The sequence below is a fragment of the Neolamprologus multifasciatus genome, chromosome 14 (assembly GCF_963576455.1).
Source record: "Neolamprologus multifasciatus chromosome 14, fNeoMul1.2, whole genome shotgun sequence".
NCBI classification, from domain to species: domain Eukaryota; kingdom Metazoa; phylum Chordata; class Actinopteri; order Cichliformes; family Cichlidae; genus Neolamprologus; species Neolamprologus multifasciatus.
The window spans coordinates 24,090,453-24,107,307 of record NC_140452.1 but is presented as its reverse complement, the minus strand read 5'-3'; the positions used below and the strand labels follow the sequence as shown (position 1 = coordinate 24,107,307).

The 16,855-nt window shown below is 36.5% G+C and overlaps 1 pseudogene across 1 annotated transcript; it reads left to right on the top strand.

Moving 5' to 3' along the window:
• The first annotated feature begins 3,443 nt into the window (after nucleotides 1–3,443).
• On the top strand, nucleotides 3,444–16,844 carry LOC146504110 (uncharacterized; annotated as a pseudogene). The gene is made up of 5 exons (XR_014877886.1): nucleotides 3,444–3,798; nucleotides 3,968–4,196; nucleotides 11,010–11,296; nucleotides 11,439–11,618; nucleotides 13,882–16,844. The product of XR_014877886.1 is annotated as an uncharacterized LOC146504110 (transcript).
• The last annotated feature ends 11 nt before the right edge of the window (nucleotides 16,845–16,855 follow it).

The following is a 16,855-nucleotide window of genomic DNA, read 5'->3' as shown; positions in this document are numbered from 1 at the left end:
AGAGAAATAAAATGAGTCAGAGCCTCTGTTATTTAAACTGCCTGTGGATTTTCTCTTGACATTTTTCATTGCTTTTCCAAAACCTGAGTTAAAGTTGGCTGTTCCGGTCCACACTGCTGACATTTTGCTTAGCATAGCTACAGCAGCCTCCAGTTTCTCTTTTTTATCTGGAGCCGCCAGTCTCACTCGCCTAACCCTGTGCCTGTTTAGCGCGGGATGTCCCCCTAGTGACCAATCTAAAAAACTACAACAGAAATGACAAGCCACCCTCTGATTAATGAAATAAGTTAGTATCGGTTCATGGTATCGGTTAGCTTTTACGAGTATGAGTACACACACATTTTACAGTATCGACCCCGATACCCGATGCCAGTATCGGTATCGGTGCATCCCTACCTGCTGCTGTTGTTTAGCGCGACAACCGCTGGTTTCCTCTTTCTGGGCAAAGTGGGCGATAAACAAACAAGAAAGACGGGACTTGCAACAGAAAAGCTCAGTTTCATGATTGAAGTAGCAACAGGAGAGGGAGACTGCAAGCAGAGACAGCTGCTCAGCGTAAAGACACAGAATAGCGTTCCTTTTTACCTCAGTACCATTTTCTTCTGTTTGTCTGTGATAATAAGACTGCTTTCAGAGCCTTTGCCCAAGCAAGGGGAGGGTGCATCCGACCTCTTTGGCTATAATTGGCCCAGCTCAGAGTCGATCATGACCAATTGGCCAATCCACCACCTTTCATTGCTTATACCGTTACAAACAAAACAAACAAACAAAAAAACATCGGCCCATAAAAACGAAAAATCACCATCGGCCAGGGCAAATGCCCTGTGGTCAACAGGTTGTCTGCTCAGATGCACGCAAAGAGCAGATGTTGTGTGACCAGCAGTGTTGTTGTTACGAGTAGTTACGATAAAAGACCAGCAGATGTCGCCCTATGTCAGCTAGCACATTAACATTTTCAGTGTCTGATTGAAACAAATATAGATCTGCTGCAAACAAAAGGCTCTTTATGCAACTACAAAATAGTGTCAGCTTTTGTTCTGTAAATCTGTTTGACTCATTCAAATTGTATCAGAATTGATCTCTAATGAACTACATCCGCTAACAGCTGACATCACGTGGAACCAAACAAAAAAGTACAATTTGAAAATATCCATTCAAATTCAATTAAAATTGCAAATCTTCACATTTGTGCACAGGTTTAAACAAACCAGCATTTTTTTTGTTAATGGATAAAGTGCTGCTCATAGAGAGAGAGAGAGAGAGTGAGGGGGTGGGCAGGAAGTAAAAGTCACAGCAAGATACCAGAGATAACATCTTTCAAACAGGAGTCGACCTCAAAAATCATCTAAACATGGATCCCAGTATACTTGCACTTACACGAACACTTAGACAAAGAAAAGATCAGAGATGGAATAAGACTGAACAAACTACACTCAAGAGCTTCAAATTGAGAATTTAAGGGTTTAAGATGAGACACTTAATTGTGTTTACAAGCATTCTAACTCCCTAAACAACAAATGGTAACCAGAACTCAAATAAAGCAAGAGCCCAAACTCCATACCTCACATAGCACAAAAAAATGAAGCGCAAACCAACACAAAACAAAACACTGGGGGAAAAACAACAACTTCGAAATAACTTTAAAAAATTATGTTGGTTTGATACCATTGATACAGACTCATTAATCAAACATATCATGCAGAATGATGATGTGTTTAAACTATAGTTTTAATTGTATTGTGCAGGGTCAGCGCCAGAGCAGATGGACTGGATGGGCAACTAGCTTTAACAGGGGGACATTAGATTCAGCACACCTAAAAATGCATAAATAAAAACACATTTTATTACCAAATCTACTCAATTTTACTTATAACTGTAAAAGTAGGTCAGTAGAAATCAGCTGAGGGGGAACAGTGACCTTTTTGGACAGCCTGGACCCCTGGAGCCCGTCCATAATGCAGACACTGGTGTAGATTATTATGATAACACTAATTGTTAAGAGCTCCCTCACCTTAAATTTAACACCACACATCGCACACTGAACAAAGTGACAAACTGATGGTCTTTTCTGTCCTGCTAGCAAAAAGTAATTTACTGATTAATGTGTTTCTTCTGCTTTCTGTGTCGCAAAAGCAAGCTTGGATATGATGCATAATGAGATCATAACAGGATACACAAGAGAAAGTTAAGTTAAAAAAAAGAAGTTAAAATCGCCCACTAAAGGCTACACTGCATAACGAGTTCGTCTCTGTTTGGCTGTTTTCTCTGTACACACTGCACCAATGAAAAAATACCTTTATTTTGAAAGTTGTGTTTGAATTAGGCCCACCCACCCGTTTGTTTTGTCAGTGCCAAATATACTTCCGGATGGACCCTTTAAATAGAACCTGTGGTCTTGCGTGTTGTACCCTGATGCTCAAACATGTTAATACACCATCACCAGGGTGCTGCTCACATTGTACTAGACGCTGAGGAAGATGCACGCGGCTGGGTGGACTTTTGTTTTCTGCCTGTGCTTCAACTGTGCGTCTTCAATTGGTAAGTGACTCTGTGGAAGTCTAAAAAGTATGAAACTAGTCTAATTAATTAAAAAAAAAAATAAAAACAAAATGTGGATTGAAATATTTTGGCTGAATATTTGGACTTCTGACCCAGTGGATAGTTCAGAAAAATATTTTTAATTAGATTTAAGATATATTAATTAAACTAATCAACTAACATTCACGAGGTTGATTATTTTTGCATTTATTATTTATAATTGCATTTATTAAAGGAAATGTGAATTTCATATGCAAAAGTATTTAGAAAGCAAGTCTAACTCACAGTTTACCATCCAACTGATAAAAGACAATCAAACCTAAATCCAACAGTCACGAAACCTAAAGGAAATACAAAGGAAACTTCTGTGATATGTTTTACTGAAACATAACCAGAGATCTTTCTTGTAAAATACAGTGCTTGTGTCTTTAAAATACCTTTTAAATACCTACTACTTGCTTTGACACTTTCTTGTTTAATGCACTGAAACAGACATATGTTTAATTGTACTTTAGGTCTTTAATTACCTAGATATGATTGGTATACTGTTTAAATATGTTTAAAACTTCATTTTTTATCACTGTGTAGCTGGGTTGTATAAGATTGTTAGTGTCAAGGTCTGTGCAGGCAGACCATGATGAGTGGAAAGTAGTGGACCCAAATGCAGATTAACAAAACGTGGAAACGGAACTGGATTATAACAAAAGTTGCGCCTTTTATTGAGGCCGGAAAACAGAACATGAACCAAACACTCCTGCTTCTTCTTCCCTGTCATAATCATTCACTTTTATTGAAGAAATGAACACGTCATGAGCTCTGAATACCTGCAGTATGGAGGGGTAAGAGTTTGTTCTGTTGGCTCTTTGATCATGTGACCATGAGATGAGTAACCTAAACTTTCTATTTTGTTTCATTTTTCCCTTTATAATGAAGATTCCTGTGAACATTTAGGAGAAATCGGTGAAGAACACAGACTGAAGGCTCCATTTGGTTCATCTGTGCTTCTACCATGCAACATTCAAACAAGCAAGTTCAAATGGGTGACATGGAACTACAGTGGCTCAGGGCAATTGCTCAAACTCTCATCTGAAGGGCACGTTACATTTTTTGACCCCAGAAAGGGCCGAGTGAAAGCCTTTCCAAACCAGGGCTCAGAGGGGAACTACTCTATCAGAATTGATGATCTTGAAAAGGCTGACATAGGATTTTACCACTGTATACAGGAGAGAAAATGTGTTCGAGTGGTGCTGGATGAAATAGGTAAGTGGATTTTTACTTGTAGATTTTAAATAAATTTAATTTTGAGCTGTAGAGTTTCTTCATTTTGAATAACAAATCTCAAAGCCTGACAGGCAAAATGACAAATCAATAATCTATTACAATGATGTACTCTGATACATATCTAGTAAAACCGCTGCTCTTCATGCAGGTACACAAAGAATCCTGTGGCTGGTGATTTACATCTTCGCTGGTGTGACTGCTCTATTTGTGGTGGGTGTTGGTGGCCACTATGGCTACCAAAAATGCAAAGGTGAGAACTTGCTGTGTCTGACTGGATTGTCAAGTGATTGTTTTGGAGGGTGGATTGGTCACAGAACCACTGTACCAGACAAAAAAAATCATTCAACTGCCAAACTGCAAGATAGCCCATGTTTATAGTCCTGTAGACTTTGTATCACAGAGAAAATGTTTTGTTATTTTTATTTTTTTAAATTAACCTATTGTTTAGTTTAAAAAAAAAGTTGTTTCAAACCGTAATAAATTAGCTAATGATTCCAAAATAATAGGATCTGTTGTCCGACAGCATAATGCTAAGAGCACTTTTAACACAAACAAATAAAACAATAAATGTCAGACTACTGGAATAACAAATGTGAAATCTAAAATAAAATGTATTGTTTGTTTTCGTACAGGAGAAGACAGGTGAGAGGCCACAGAATCTTCCTTCTATAATTAATCCTCAGAAGAGGGAAAAGAGAAAAAGAAGAGCAAAAATGAAAATACTGAAAAGTTACTAAATTACAAAATTCTATAAATAAAATTATTCATTAACTAACTGCAATTAACAACATCTAAGGTTGCAAAGCCATTTCTAAAGCTTCAGGATTTCAGAGAACCACAATGAAAGCCTTTATCCACACACGGAGAAAACTTGGAAAAGGGGTGAGCCTTCCCAAGAGTGACCGCCTAACAAGAAGACTCCAAGATCACAATGACCTCATCTAAGAAGTGAAAAAGAAAACAGAACAACATCTCATGAACTGCAGGCCTCACTTGTCTCAGTTAATGTCAGAGGTCATGATTCAATAATAAGAGATATTGCTCCTTATCACAACTGTTTGGTTTGATTGAACGTTTTGCTGCTGCCGCACAACCAGTTATTAGGTTTAGGAAGCAATTACTTTTTTCACACAGGGCCAGTTAGGTTTGGATCATTTTTTTCCTTTAATAAATGAAATCATCATTTAACGACTACATTTTATACTTACTCGGGCTACCTTTGTGTGATATTGAAGTGTTTGATCTGAAACAGTTTGACAAACATTCAAAAAGAAAAAGAAATCAAGAAGAGGGAAAAACACTTCTTCACAGCACTGTATGTATATATGCTGATTTTTTTTTTTTTTGACACTTCCCTTTCACAACCCACTGTGGCTTATGGTTCTAATTTAAACTCTTACAGAAACCTGACATTTATGCAGTGTTTGCATCCACGTGTAAATTGCATTGGCTTCTAAAAGAGAAGGTTTGCTTATCTGTTGTTTACTAAAATATAGCAAGTGACAGCAACCACCAAATAAAACTAACAAAGAAAAGAAATATGCAAGTTATATATATTTCAAACTTTACTTGACACATGATTATATACTCAATATGTATGTTTTTTTTGCAACGGATTATCCAGAACAAAGTTTACTGAGTTCTGTCAAGATCCTTCAAAAAAGGAAAAATAAGTTTTGTACACACCTATTTGCAAACCATCTATCAGTTTCTTAATTTGTAGGGGAAGCAGACATATACCAGAAGAGTTTAATCTGAGACATTCCTTAGCTGCTGCTTTTAACCATGTTGAATTACAATATTTCTCGCTCCTTTTTCTCATTGCTCTCCTATTACTATGCAAGATTTAGAAAAAAGTGAGAACTGTATAAGTCAGCTGGGTACATTAAAGTTGCAGGTGATGTTTCTGTGTGTGAGTTTCAGCAGCTTCGTGCAAACCACCAGTTTTTATTCATACACTGTTTTTTACCACAATGAGGACAGTGGTTTCCATTCTCTAGGCCCTGAGGCATTAGTGCTAGCAACAACCACCGTCTGTGACCGAGAGGGCTTCTTACTAGCTGTTGCTGTAAAAAAAACCCTCTGTTAAAGGTGGAGCTGCTAACATGTGACTTAATTTGACACATTTTGCCTTGATTACTATTTACTATTTCTTTTTCTCTGTCAGCTTTTTAGGTCTCTCTTGTTTTGCTTTTGTTGGTCCATGTTTATCAACCACTACCTTCCCAGTGTGCACAGACATGCAGGGAAGGGGAAGTGCTGATTGTTTTAAGAGATTAGATTGGGCAATCCATTGTCAGTAATGAAAATGAACCAATAGTGCTTGTGGGGCCAGTGGGCAGCGGCCCAGAAGCTGACTTGTAGCCCGCATAAGTATATTGACTTATACTAGATGGTATGCCAGATTACCACTCCAGCCATGGGTGTAAAGTTTTAAGTAAATAGTAAATAAAATTTTATTTATGTAGCACCTTTCTAGACAGAATCAAGTGCGGCACATAAGATAACAATTCATAAAAGGTAAAACAGACAATATAAAACAGGCAAAAATTAACCAAAAGCAATTTTAAAAAGGAGAGTTTTGAGTTGTTTTTTGTTCTTAGTTCTCATAAGCTCCGCTGAATTATTCATGATTTTCATAAATCAAGATCTTCAGTGGATTCAGTCGATTTCTCATTGAAGTCATGATTGTGCTGCTTCACCAGCAGTTCCCCTATGTGATCAATGGAGATTCAGTTAACTAACGGTGGGGTCACTGCTCCCCCCATTCATAGCCTTCTATTAATGGTCCATGAATAACTCAGCCCAAAAAGGTTTTAATACCATAAGGACCTTCACCCTTGTTACGTGCCACCTCTTTGGTTCCATTATCTTTGAATCATTTGCTCTAATTATCAGCTCCACCTCAGCGTCAGAATTTCCACGGAGTTTAAGTGTGGCCAAGAATGTAATTCTTCCTGTCGTGGGATGTTATCATGAGTCACTGGCATCCTACAGTTCAGACAATTCCTTATAAGTGTTGCTGTTAAGTGGGGGGGTTGGCCTCCAATTTATAATTGTCTTCACACAGTATAGAAGATACTTTAATTTGCTTCTCAGGCAGATTTCGCTTTGTTTTTATTTATGTTGCAGCTCTAGAATTAACAATAGCCACAGAAGTAGCAAAGGAGTTTCATGCCTTCTGATGCAAACACCTGATGGAAATCAGACACCTACATTGATGATCTCGTTGGCCAGCTTTATAAGGAAGCAGCAGTGAATACGTGGGATCATTACCCTAACAGCAGTCACTAAGGGTCATCGCTTCCATAGAAGTTGTGAAGTAGAAGATTTATGAGTAAAACCAGTTTGTCCCTGTGCACCAGATTGGGAATTTAAAAAACATCCAGTGGTGAGCTGATGTGGTTGTGATTTCTGGAAGAAGGTTGTCATTGGAGAAGGGAGCCGGAGATCGACAGACGGATTGGTGCTGCACTGCTCCGTCGTGGTGAAGAGGGAGCTGAGTGTAAAAGCGTAGCTCTCAATTTACCGGTTGATCTACGTCCCTAACCTCACCTGGGCTTCTCTGCTTAGACTGCTGCCCACGCGACCCGGCCCCGGATAAAGCGGAAGAAGATGGATTGATGGGTGTCATTGTCTGAATTAAGTTTTGAGGAGACTGGCCCTTCCTGCTGTTCAGACCTTTTTGAAACTGTTTCAGTCTTATTCTCTGTAAATAAAGCACCTTATTCACTTGGAGCCCAGAGTCTTGCCTGTAAATAGGTCTCCATAACAAATGCACACTTGTCTTTTAATGAACTGTAACTCATAAGCAGTTTCTCTCTAACTCTTCCTAAACATATCAGGTAACTTTAAGATTATGGCATTCATATTGGATGGCATAGTCATTTCTGAAAGAAAACCAATGGCATTACAGCATGCATGTCGAAACAAGACAAAAGCCTTCAAGACTTTAATATGCTCAGGCTTAATTGTCAGCCAACCAAGTGTTTTCTTCATATTTGCAGTGCCTTTTTATGCTCATTTCCAAAATATTCTAAAAGCATCTTTGCTCTTTGATATCCCATATCAGCTGGCATGTGTTGACAACTCTTGAGAAATTCCTTAAGCTGTCTTCGGGTATATTGCTGCAAGAAAAACAAACAATCCACACTGCTTACAGCCGTACCTTCGACACTACTCAAAAAATCTGATAAATGTTCTGTACTCAAGGTTTTCATCAAAGATGGGTATGTCTCTGTGCAGCAATGACAATGAAGACTGATGTTAAAATAACAGAGCTGTAATGCTCATTTCCATGATGTTCATTCATTTCATTCATTAAGATTGCTTTGATCAACATTTGGCTGTATAGGCAAGGGCATCCTTACAAAGACCCAAGACTGTAACGACAAGCTGACAAACATGTTTTACCAACAACAATGGAAATGCTGTCATTTGGTCCAACATCATCATTACCCACATTTATAGTTGCCAACCTTATTATCACAACATCCATTGTTATCACTATCATGATTATCATAGGCTTTGTACTGGTTTTTGACATCAAATAGCCACTTTCCTATTTTGCGCAATATCTCTTTATTACTGTGCATTTGAGTTTCAAACCATTCATTTGTTTCAACATTTTCAGAAAGCTTCAAATGCTTTCTGTTTGGCTGACCTTTACCAGGTTCATTGTCCACTGTGAACAGCAGTTTTCACATCATTATAATAATGAATTACTGCAAAATCCTTTTTTAAAAGTTGTGATAGGATTTAAATGTCCTTGTTGTAAGAAGGTCAATCTCTTCCAAAGATCTTGAAACAACTTTAATCCTACCGTGACTCCGTGACTTCAATGGAAGTTCTAGGGAGTTACCATGTCGGACAGATCCTTCTCAAAGAATACGTTTTTACATTTGTCAGTGACACTTTTTAACTTGATAGATAAAGTTTATACAAAAGTCACTCTGGCAAAAACTGATTGCAGCTTCCATCTTGTCACAGGAATGTTGTTTGTGGCTCATGATGACTTGTTATCATCCATGCATTTGACATATGTTTTGCATATTATGGGCCAAAAAATCATTTACAGCAGTTTAAATACTGGAATTCACTTTCTGGCACAACACCTGTTGTACAGAGATTTTGAAACAGTGTAAAACCCATCTTCACAGTGACACCTGCTGGGCAATTTGGCAATGGACACATCTTTAAAAAAAAAAATTCATACACAGATTTACATAAAATCTGTGTAAAGGTACAAGATGAAAACAAAAACTAGCAAGTCTCTGGGACGATTTTACCAAAGCGACAAAGGGTATCTATATCGCTCTTATAATTTTGAAAAGAGCTTTTCAAAAGGTGTTGATTGTTATACTCTTTAAATGTAATGAAGGTTAAGGTGTCAAAAAAATAAAAATAAGGGAGAGCGAGCAGCATGATGGGTTGGGGAGAACACACATGGAAGTACGAGGGGAACACGGGAACAGAAATGGGAGACAAGATATGGACATGATGCGACATGACAGACTCAAATAGGAAACAGGGAGTGACATATCTGCAAAAAACATGGAAACAGAAATATAATTAAACATAGAAGCAAAACCAGGACTAAACTCAATACTAAATGACAGAAAACTAAAACATTAACACAAAGAAATCACAAAACAGCATAAACTCAAAATGCCGGGTCAGTTGACCCAGAACAATGACATAGTTAGACTTGTATTATTGACTGATCCACCTCATGTTGTGTAGCCTTCTGAATTTTATACTTATTGGGCTACATGCTTGTTTATTACATAGGATATACAGTACACAGAATCAACATTCACATTTTTTAACTGAAGTGTTTAATTATATGAGCTAAAGTCAATAAGAAAGTTACAAACTTCCCATATATGAAACGTACTTGCTGCATTTATTATATTTAAACCATACATATCATATAACACTTAACACCTGGATGTGTAAAGAAATGCCTCTGTTTTCCATGCCACTCTAAGCCTCGGGTATGCACAGAATATTTTTGTTCATTGTGTGGTTGAACTTAGCGCGGTTCTAAGCTTCGTTTCTATTGGTAGCTTCGGAGCGCAGCGCTGCGCATGCCGCGTCCCACGTGGAAGGGCCTTAGGAAGAAATCTAAAGCAAGGAGGCGGTCAAAGCCCAAACTTCGTTGTTTTGTTGTCTAAAGACGTTATACCATCACCAGCTAGATGATTTTATATAACGAGATGCAGATGAAGATGCACGCTGCAAGGTGGATTTTTCTTTTCGCCCTGTGGGTCGTCTGTGTGTCTTCAAATGGCAAGTGCTTCTGTGAAAAGTGTAAAAAAAAAAAAAAGGTCTAATCAGAAAACGTTTTTGATCAATACACGCTTTTGAAAGTTATTTTGATTGACTATTTAAACTTGGTGAACAGTTCAGAAATCTCTTGATGAAAGTTACTCTTAATGTATTTACATCGTTAAACTATCAACTAACATTCATGAGACATTTCATAACGTATTAAAATCTCTACCATTTGATTAACAAAAAACTCAGAGCAGAACTCTCAGAGCATAGCTTTCATTGAAATAAAGCACATAACATAAACTCAGTGAGAACTTTCCACCCGCTCCAGATGTTGTCACTGATAACATTCGAAGCGGATGAATTTCCAGGATTTTTGCAACCTGTTTATCTTGCGTCTTCCGCCGTTTTGCTTTCAAACATGTCTAAACGTGAATAGAATGTGAACAGACAAAATAAATAGAAACTTTTTTGTCCAATGTTGTGTGATCTTGTTTATTGTAGGAGGAAGTTTGCACTCTGAAGTATGAAGAAGCATTTAGAAAGCAAACTCAAAATCGTGACTATAGTCATGATATCCTGGAGAATCAAACCGAAATCTTACAGATTAGTCACAAAGCTTGAAGAAAATACAGGAGAAACTTTTATCACTGCTGATACTAAACTAATAATAATACAAATATTTTCTCTGCATTTTTAACTATATATCCGGTACTGTCTTTCAAGATTTTTTTAATACTGAGCAATACAGATAAATAAGATTTATATTTAATAGATTCACATCCTTTAATGCTTACTTGAAAAATAAAGTCTGGAGATCTACTGTAAGGAGGAGAAATAGGTTCTTCTGCTTGCTCTTTAATCATTTGAATATGAAATGAGTAACCTGAACTTATTCTCGTATTTAATTTTCCCTTTCAGATGAGAATTTTGCAGCATGAGCAGACTGAGCATTTCACTTGGCTCATCTGTGTTCCTACCATGCACTGCTCGGCCAGCCAGTTCCAACTGGGTGACATGGAGCCACATTCCCAACATGTTAAGTACCAGGACCCCAGAAATGGCAGAGTTAAAACCTTTCCATTTTGGAGCTTGGAGGGAAACTACTCCATCAGAATTGATGATCTTGGGTTAACAGACCTCGGATGTTACTCCTGTATACAGGGTGAAAACTGTTTTCAAGTGGTGATGGTTGAAATAGGTAAGTGGATTTTTTTATTTGTTTGAGCTAAGTTGAGCAGCACCCTGCAGTTTCTTCCTTTTTATGGTCACAAACCTCAGGCTCAACATACACAAAAGGACAAATGAATAAGCTACTGTTTCCTATGATTAATATGTTGTAGAACCACGTGCAGGTACAAGGAGGGACATGCAGACGATTTACATCTGTGTTAGTGTGGCTGCTCTCCTTCTGCTGTGTGTTGGCGTCTACACCTGCAAGAAATGCATAGGTGAGAACATGACATGTCTGACATTCTCATTCAGTAGAGATGGTAAAAGAATCTGGGTGGTTGAATTGCTAAGTGGGTAAAATTTACCTTACAACATTGATTATAAAGCAATATTGTAAGCTTCCTGTATATAATGATGTGACTGTTGACATTTTTACGTGTATTTTAAATAATCTGTGTGACTCAGGCAGAAACATAATGATAATGATTGTGTTTGGGAAGTGTAAAATAAAATCTGTTCTTTGTGTACAGGAACAAAAAGGTAAAGGACAACAGAATTTTCCACTCCTACAAGAGGGGGGAAAACAAACAAAAACTAAAGAAGAAAAGCCTAAAAAGAACGCAAAGAATAATGATAAAATATATTCAACAAATAAATAAATTATTCACAGCTAAAAAGAAAAAAATCATTGTTAATTCTGCTCTGTTACTTTTTCGTTTTGTATATAATCCAACTTAATTTGATTTCTTGTGGTTACTTTTTCCTTTAAATTGTTTTTGGTGAACTGTTCCATCATTGTAACACAGGTCTATGCCTTACTTTCTGGTTGAATCATTATTATGTTCTGTGAACTGTTTTGGACTATTATCAAATAAATCAAAGAAGAAATTTGCAGGATGATGATCAATGGAGATACAACTTCCATTAAACCATAAATGGAATTTAAGGTTTAATGCATTAAATCATATTTGTATATAGCCTATAGTGTAGCTCCAACACCCTCGAGCTCAGGAGAAAAGTGAATGAGGGCACGCTGTTGAACAAAACATGCTTCAGAATTATTTCCATACCTCACCTGTACTGGCTGGTTAACGGGACAGACAACAACAATCCAAAATAAAGAATGAAATTCACACCTCTTTTGTTGCACAGCATTTTGAGATCCCACTCTACTTTCTAGTCTGTCACTTTGGACTGGCTTCAGGTTTTTCTTTATTCAAGGGTTAAAATGGGGTTTTGGCAGGCAAACACAGTCCAAACATCAGTGACAGAACCAATCAAAAGCTATTTTATTTTTTATTTTCTCTCTGTACTTGTTGTAAAAAAAATAAAATAAAAAATAAAATAAAAAAAATACTGCCTGAACTCACATCGACATCTGGCAGCTGTTGTGTGAAGGTTAATAGAGCAAAGCATTTTGTTAGATGCATGAAACTGTTGGTTTTGTGGTTTTCTTCTGTGAAGCTTAAAGGGTTTACTAAAGCATTGCCAGGTGGCCGCTTACATTGTTAGAGATGCTGATGAAGATGCACGCTGCCGGGTGGAGTTTTTGCCCTGTGTTTCATCTGTGTGTCTCTAAATGGTAAGTGATTTTTTTCAAACCTTTAAAAAGTGTGAATACATGCTAATAAACTTTCATGTAAAAAATCAGTTTTGCTAAAAAATTAAAAGAAATAAATACTACAACACCAGCAACAACACAAACATCAGCTTTTTAAAAATATATATTGTACATTATTCTTTTGATTGCATATTTTTGGTTATATGTTTCCTGAGCTTCATAGCATCGTCTAACATGTCTAACATATTTTTAGAATTTAAATATATGTTGTCAAAATTAATGGTGACATCCAAAATCATTTCAAATTGTATTTCAAAGCAATAGCAAAATAGAGAACCGCATCTGCTTTGTCTGGTTTTTGATCTGATTTCCATCTTCATCTTCATCTTGTATTCACAGTTGATATACTTTCAAAATTGTCTAAACTTGATAGAAGAATAAACATGTAGAAAGACCAGTGTTTACAATTAGTCTGAAATTATACTAAAGTTCATTTGTGTAATGTAAAGTGATTAAAACAGTAATTAAAACATTTATATTGAGATAGCAGGGGTGTCTGACTTAATTCATATTAATTAATCAATTACTGTATTTTTTTACAGTAATGCATGCAAAGTTTTCTTGAGTCGGTGCACCAGGTGTCTTCATTAGTGTGAGCTCTGAGGTGTGCAGAAATTATTCGAAAATAATTTTTAACTGTATATATATTCCAACATTTTTCCTCAATAAAAAAAAGAAGAAAAAAATCAAAGAACAAAAAATACATTTTTTAAATATAGTATCATAGGGTCAGTTTTTTCCTGTTATGTAGGCAGGTCATATTAATGGCCTAAATCAGCTGTGTCATTAAAACATTTTATTTTAGCTCGCCTGCTGAATTCCTTCTGTCATAATAATTCATACATTTTAAAAATTTACTTTTTTAAAGTTATTTGAAAACATAAGAGTTGCGAATAGCTGCTGTAAGGATGAAAAAGAGGTTCTTGTGTTGGCTTTTTTTCATCAGAATATGAAATGATCATACTTGACTGTATTTCATTTTTCCCTTTAAGATGAAAAATCTTGTGGGCATTTTGAAGACTTCTGTGAGAAGATCAGTATGACCGTTTCAATTGGCACGTCTGTGCTCCTACCATGTAACCTTCAACCACACAGCTCCAACTGGGTGACATGGAGCCACGCTGCCACAAAGCAGGCAGAGATGGTCCAGCTTTCATCTCAAGGGCATGTTAATTTCCTGGACCCCAGGAATGGCCGAGTTAAAGTCTTTTCAAACGAGCAAAGAGACGGGAACTACTCTATCAGAATTGATGAGCTTGAAATATCTGACCTTGGATGTTACCACTGTGGGCGGCAGTGTGTTCAAGTGCAGTTGCCAGAAACAGGCCTAAGTAAGTTCATGTCTGTTTGTTTGTTTGTTTTTTTAAAAAACTATTCAACATGAAGGAGCAGCCGGGGTCACAAACTTCACAGCCTAACACAGGACAAATGCTGTTTCCTGTTGAAAACATCTCATAAAACCACAACTTATCATGCAGGTTCAAGCCAAGGCTTCCAGCCACTGATTTCCATTGTTACTCGTGTGGCTGCTGTCCTTCTGCTGTGTGTTGGTGGCTACTGCTGCTACAAATGCATTTGTAAGGAAACATTATGTCTGACATTCTCCATCAATAAAGAGGTAAAAGAATCTGGTTAGTTGGGGATTGATTAGTAATTTAACACCTGTTTCATTTATATTTCAGCTCACTGTAACAACAAAACAAAGGACAGTGCAAACAGTCCCACAACTGCAGGTAGTGAGGGTAAGCATTCATTTCAGATCTTGTAATGAAATGAAGGCCAGACAAAAGGAAATGTTCTTTTGTCCGTCCTGCTCTACAGAGAGAAAAATCTTTTTTCCTCAGACTTTTGTACAACAGATACTTAATAATTCATAATATAAATGGATTTTTAAATGAACCCCAACCAGTCTAAAATTTTCATTTTGTATTGTCTAATAGCCTGATGTAAAAAACAAAAAAACAAAAAACACACAGGTGCATCATGGAAGAAAATAGGTTAGACTACTGAAATAATTTTCTTAGGCTGTGGCTTCTTGGGCAATATTGCAAGCCTCCTATATGTAATAGTACTTTTGCTGTGAGTTTCAAATAATCAACAATTATCAGTCAGGCAAGAAGATACAATGTGCTCTATATCTGGGGAATATATGATAAAAAAAAACCCCCTTTTTTTAAATGTACAGGAGCAGAAAAATGAAGGGCTACTGAAAACTTCCTCCTTCTCACTTTCATCTTCATAAGAAGAAAAAAAAAACCCAAAGAAGATGCAGAAGACAAAAGACAACCACAAAGAATTATTTAGCTAATTGTGCAGATAAAAAAAAGAAAATTAGATTGTTAACTCTGTTGTAGCATTAAGTTACCCTGATCTCATTTCTTGCAGTTTTTTTCCTTACAAACTTCATTATGTTTATAAAAGAAATAGAAAATAAATCAGTGTAAATTCGCACAGGTATTTGTCTTCCTTTTTCCCAGTATAATTATAAAGTAGGCAAAGGTGAACAGCACTCAATGTCATTTTTTTCTATACATGTGTAACAAGTAACATATACTTTTTACTTCTGAAATGAGACATGGGGGTTGGTCTTTTGTTTCACACCTCACTGTGGTTTATGCATAGCTCTAACTCTTTGATATTATATTGAGACCCAACTTTCTTGCACTGTGTGTGTGTGTGTGTGTGTGTGTGTGAATTGATTGCAGTGGTTTCCAAAGAGAAGGTCTGTTGTAAAAATACAGCAATTATAGTTGACACTACAACTACAAAAAGACTAAGGTAAATAAAAGAAATGTATATGTTACATTCAATTAAAACATACACAGACCTTATTAACTTCACTATTCATTCCCAAAAATACCTAATCAAATTTGCAGTTTAGTGTCATCTTTTCACTTTTAGTTTTAAAGACCTCAGCTGCAGCTTGGAAATTGGAGGAGCATATATGTAATTATATACTCAGTATAATGTTAGCAGATAATACAGAAGCCAGTTTACAGGCTTCATTATAAGAAAAAAAGTTCTGCTGCTTATGAACGCAGACGGACATACAATCCTGCTGCTGTAGTATGCTGTTAGTCGTCATTTGTCACATGATGAACATCACACACTGATTTCATACCATCAGTGACTTCCCCATACTGTTTTGGCTATTATTATATCAATTAAATAAAAAAAAATCTAGTAGCAATAATCAGTGGAGGTACACTTTTCCTTAAGAATAACTCATATCTGTGTTTAGCCAATAATACATCTGAAACACTTTCAGGTTCAGGAGATGAATAGGGAGAGAAAGCAAGCTTTTCTCAAAGGGAGCTGCTGTGCCTGATTCTGATACCCCAGTTTGGGACATTCATGTCAAAGTCACAGTCATGGTATCTCCACCTTAAAGATCATCAGCACGGTAGCAGACTAGTCAATGGATATGTTTTATCCTAAATATTCAGAATTATCTATCAGTATGTGACAAACAATACAAAACAACAGTTCTGTTTTTCACTTCAACAGGTCACGCGAAGAGTAAATCCCAAGAGAAGTCCTGACTTGATCTGTAGATATATTAGTGATGGAATAATTCTGTTTTCTTTCTTCGTTTGTTTTTGACTTCTTTAAAGTGATACATGTTGCATCTACTAAATATATAAATTTTACTTCCCACAGGAAGTAAAATGCACTGTACGTGTGGGAGTTGTTTTTATTAAAGTTCATCAAATCATTGTCTTAGATAGAAATTAGTTACGTCATGATGATATGCAGAAATGGATCCTTAGAGCACTAAGGTAAAAATGTATATTGCTTACATTTAATAAGAGGTTGTTATAATAATGTGGTTTGTAAGAGATCCTGTTACTGCTTTTATAAAGAGTAATGTAAAGAGAAAATATTTTAATACATGGTGGGGTTACGGTTTTATATAGATTTATGGGTGGATTGGCAACTTTCCCTCTCATTAAGTTTTAATTTCAA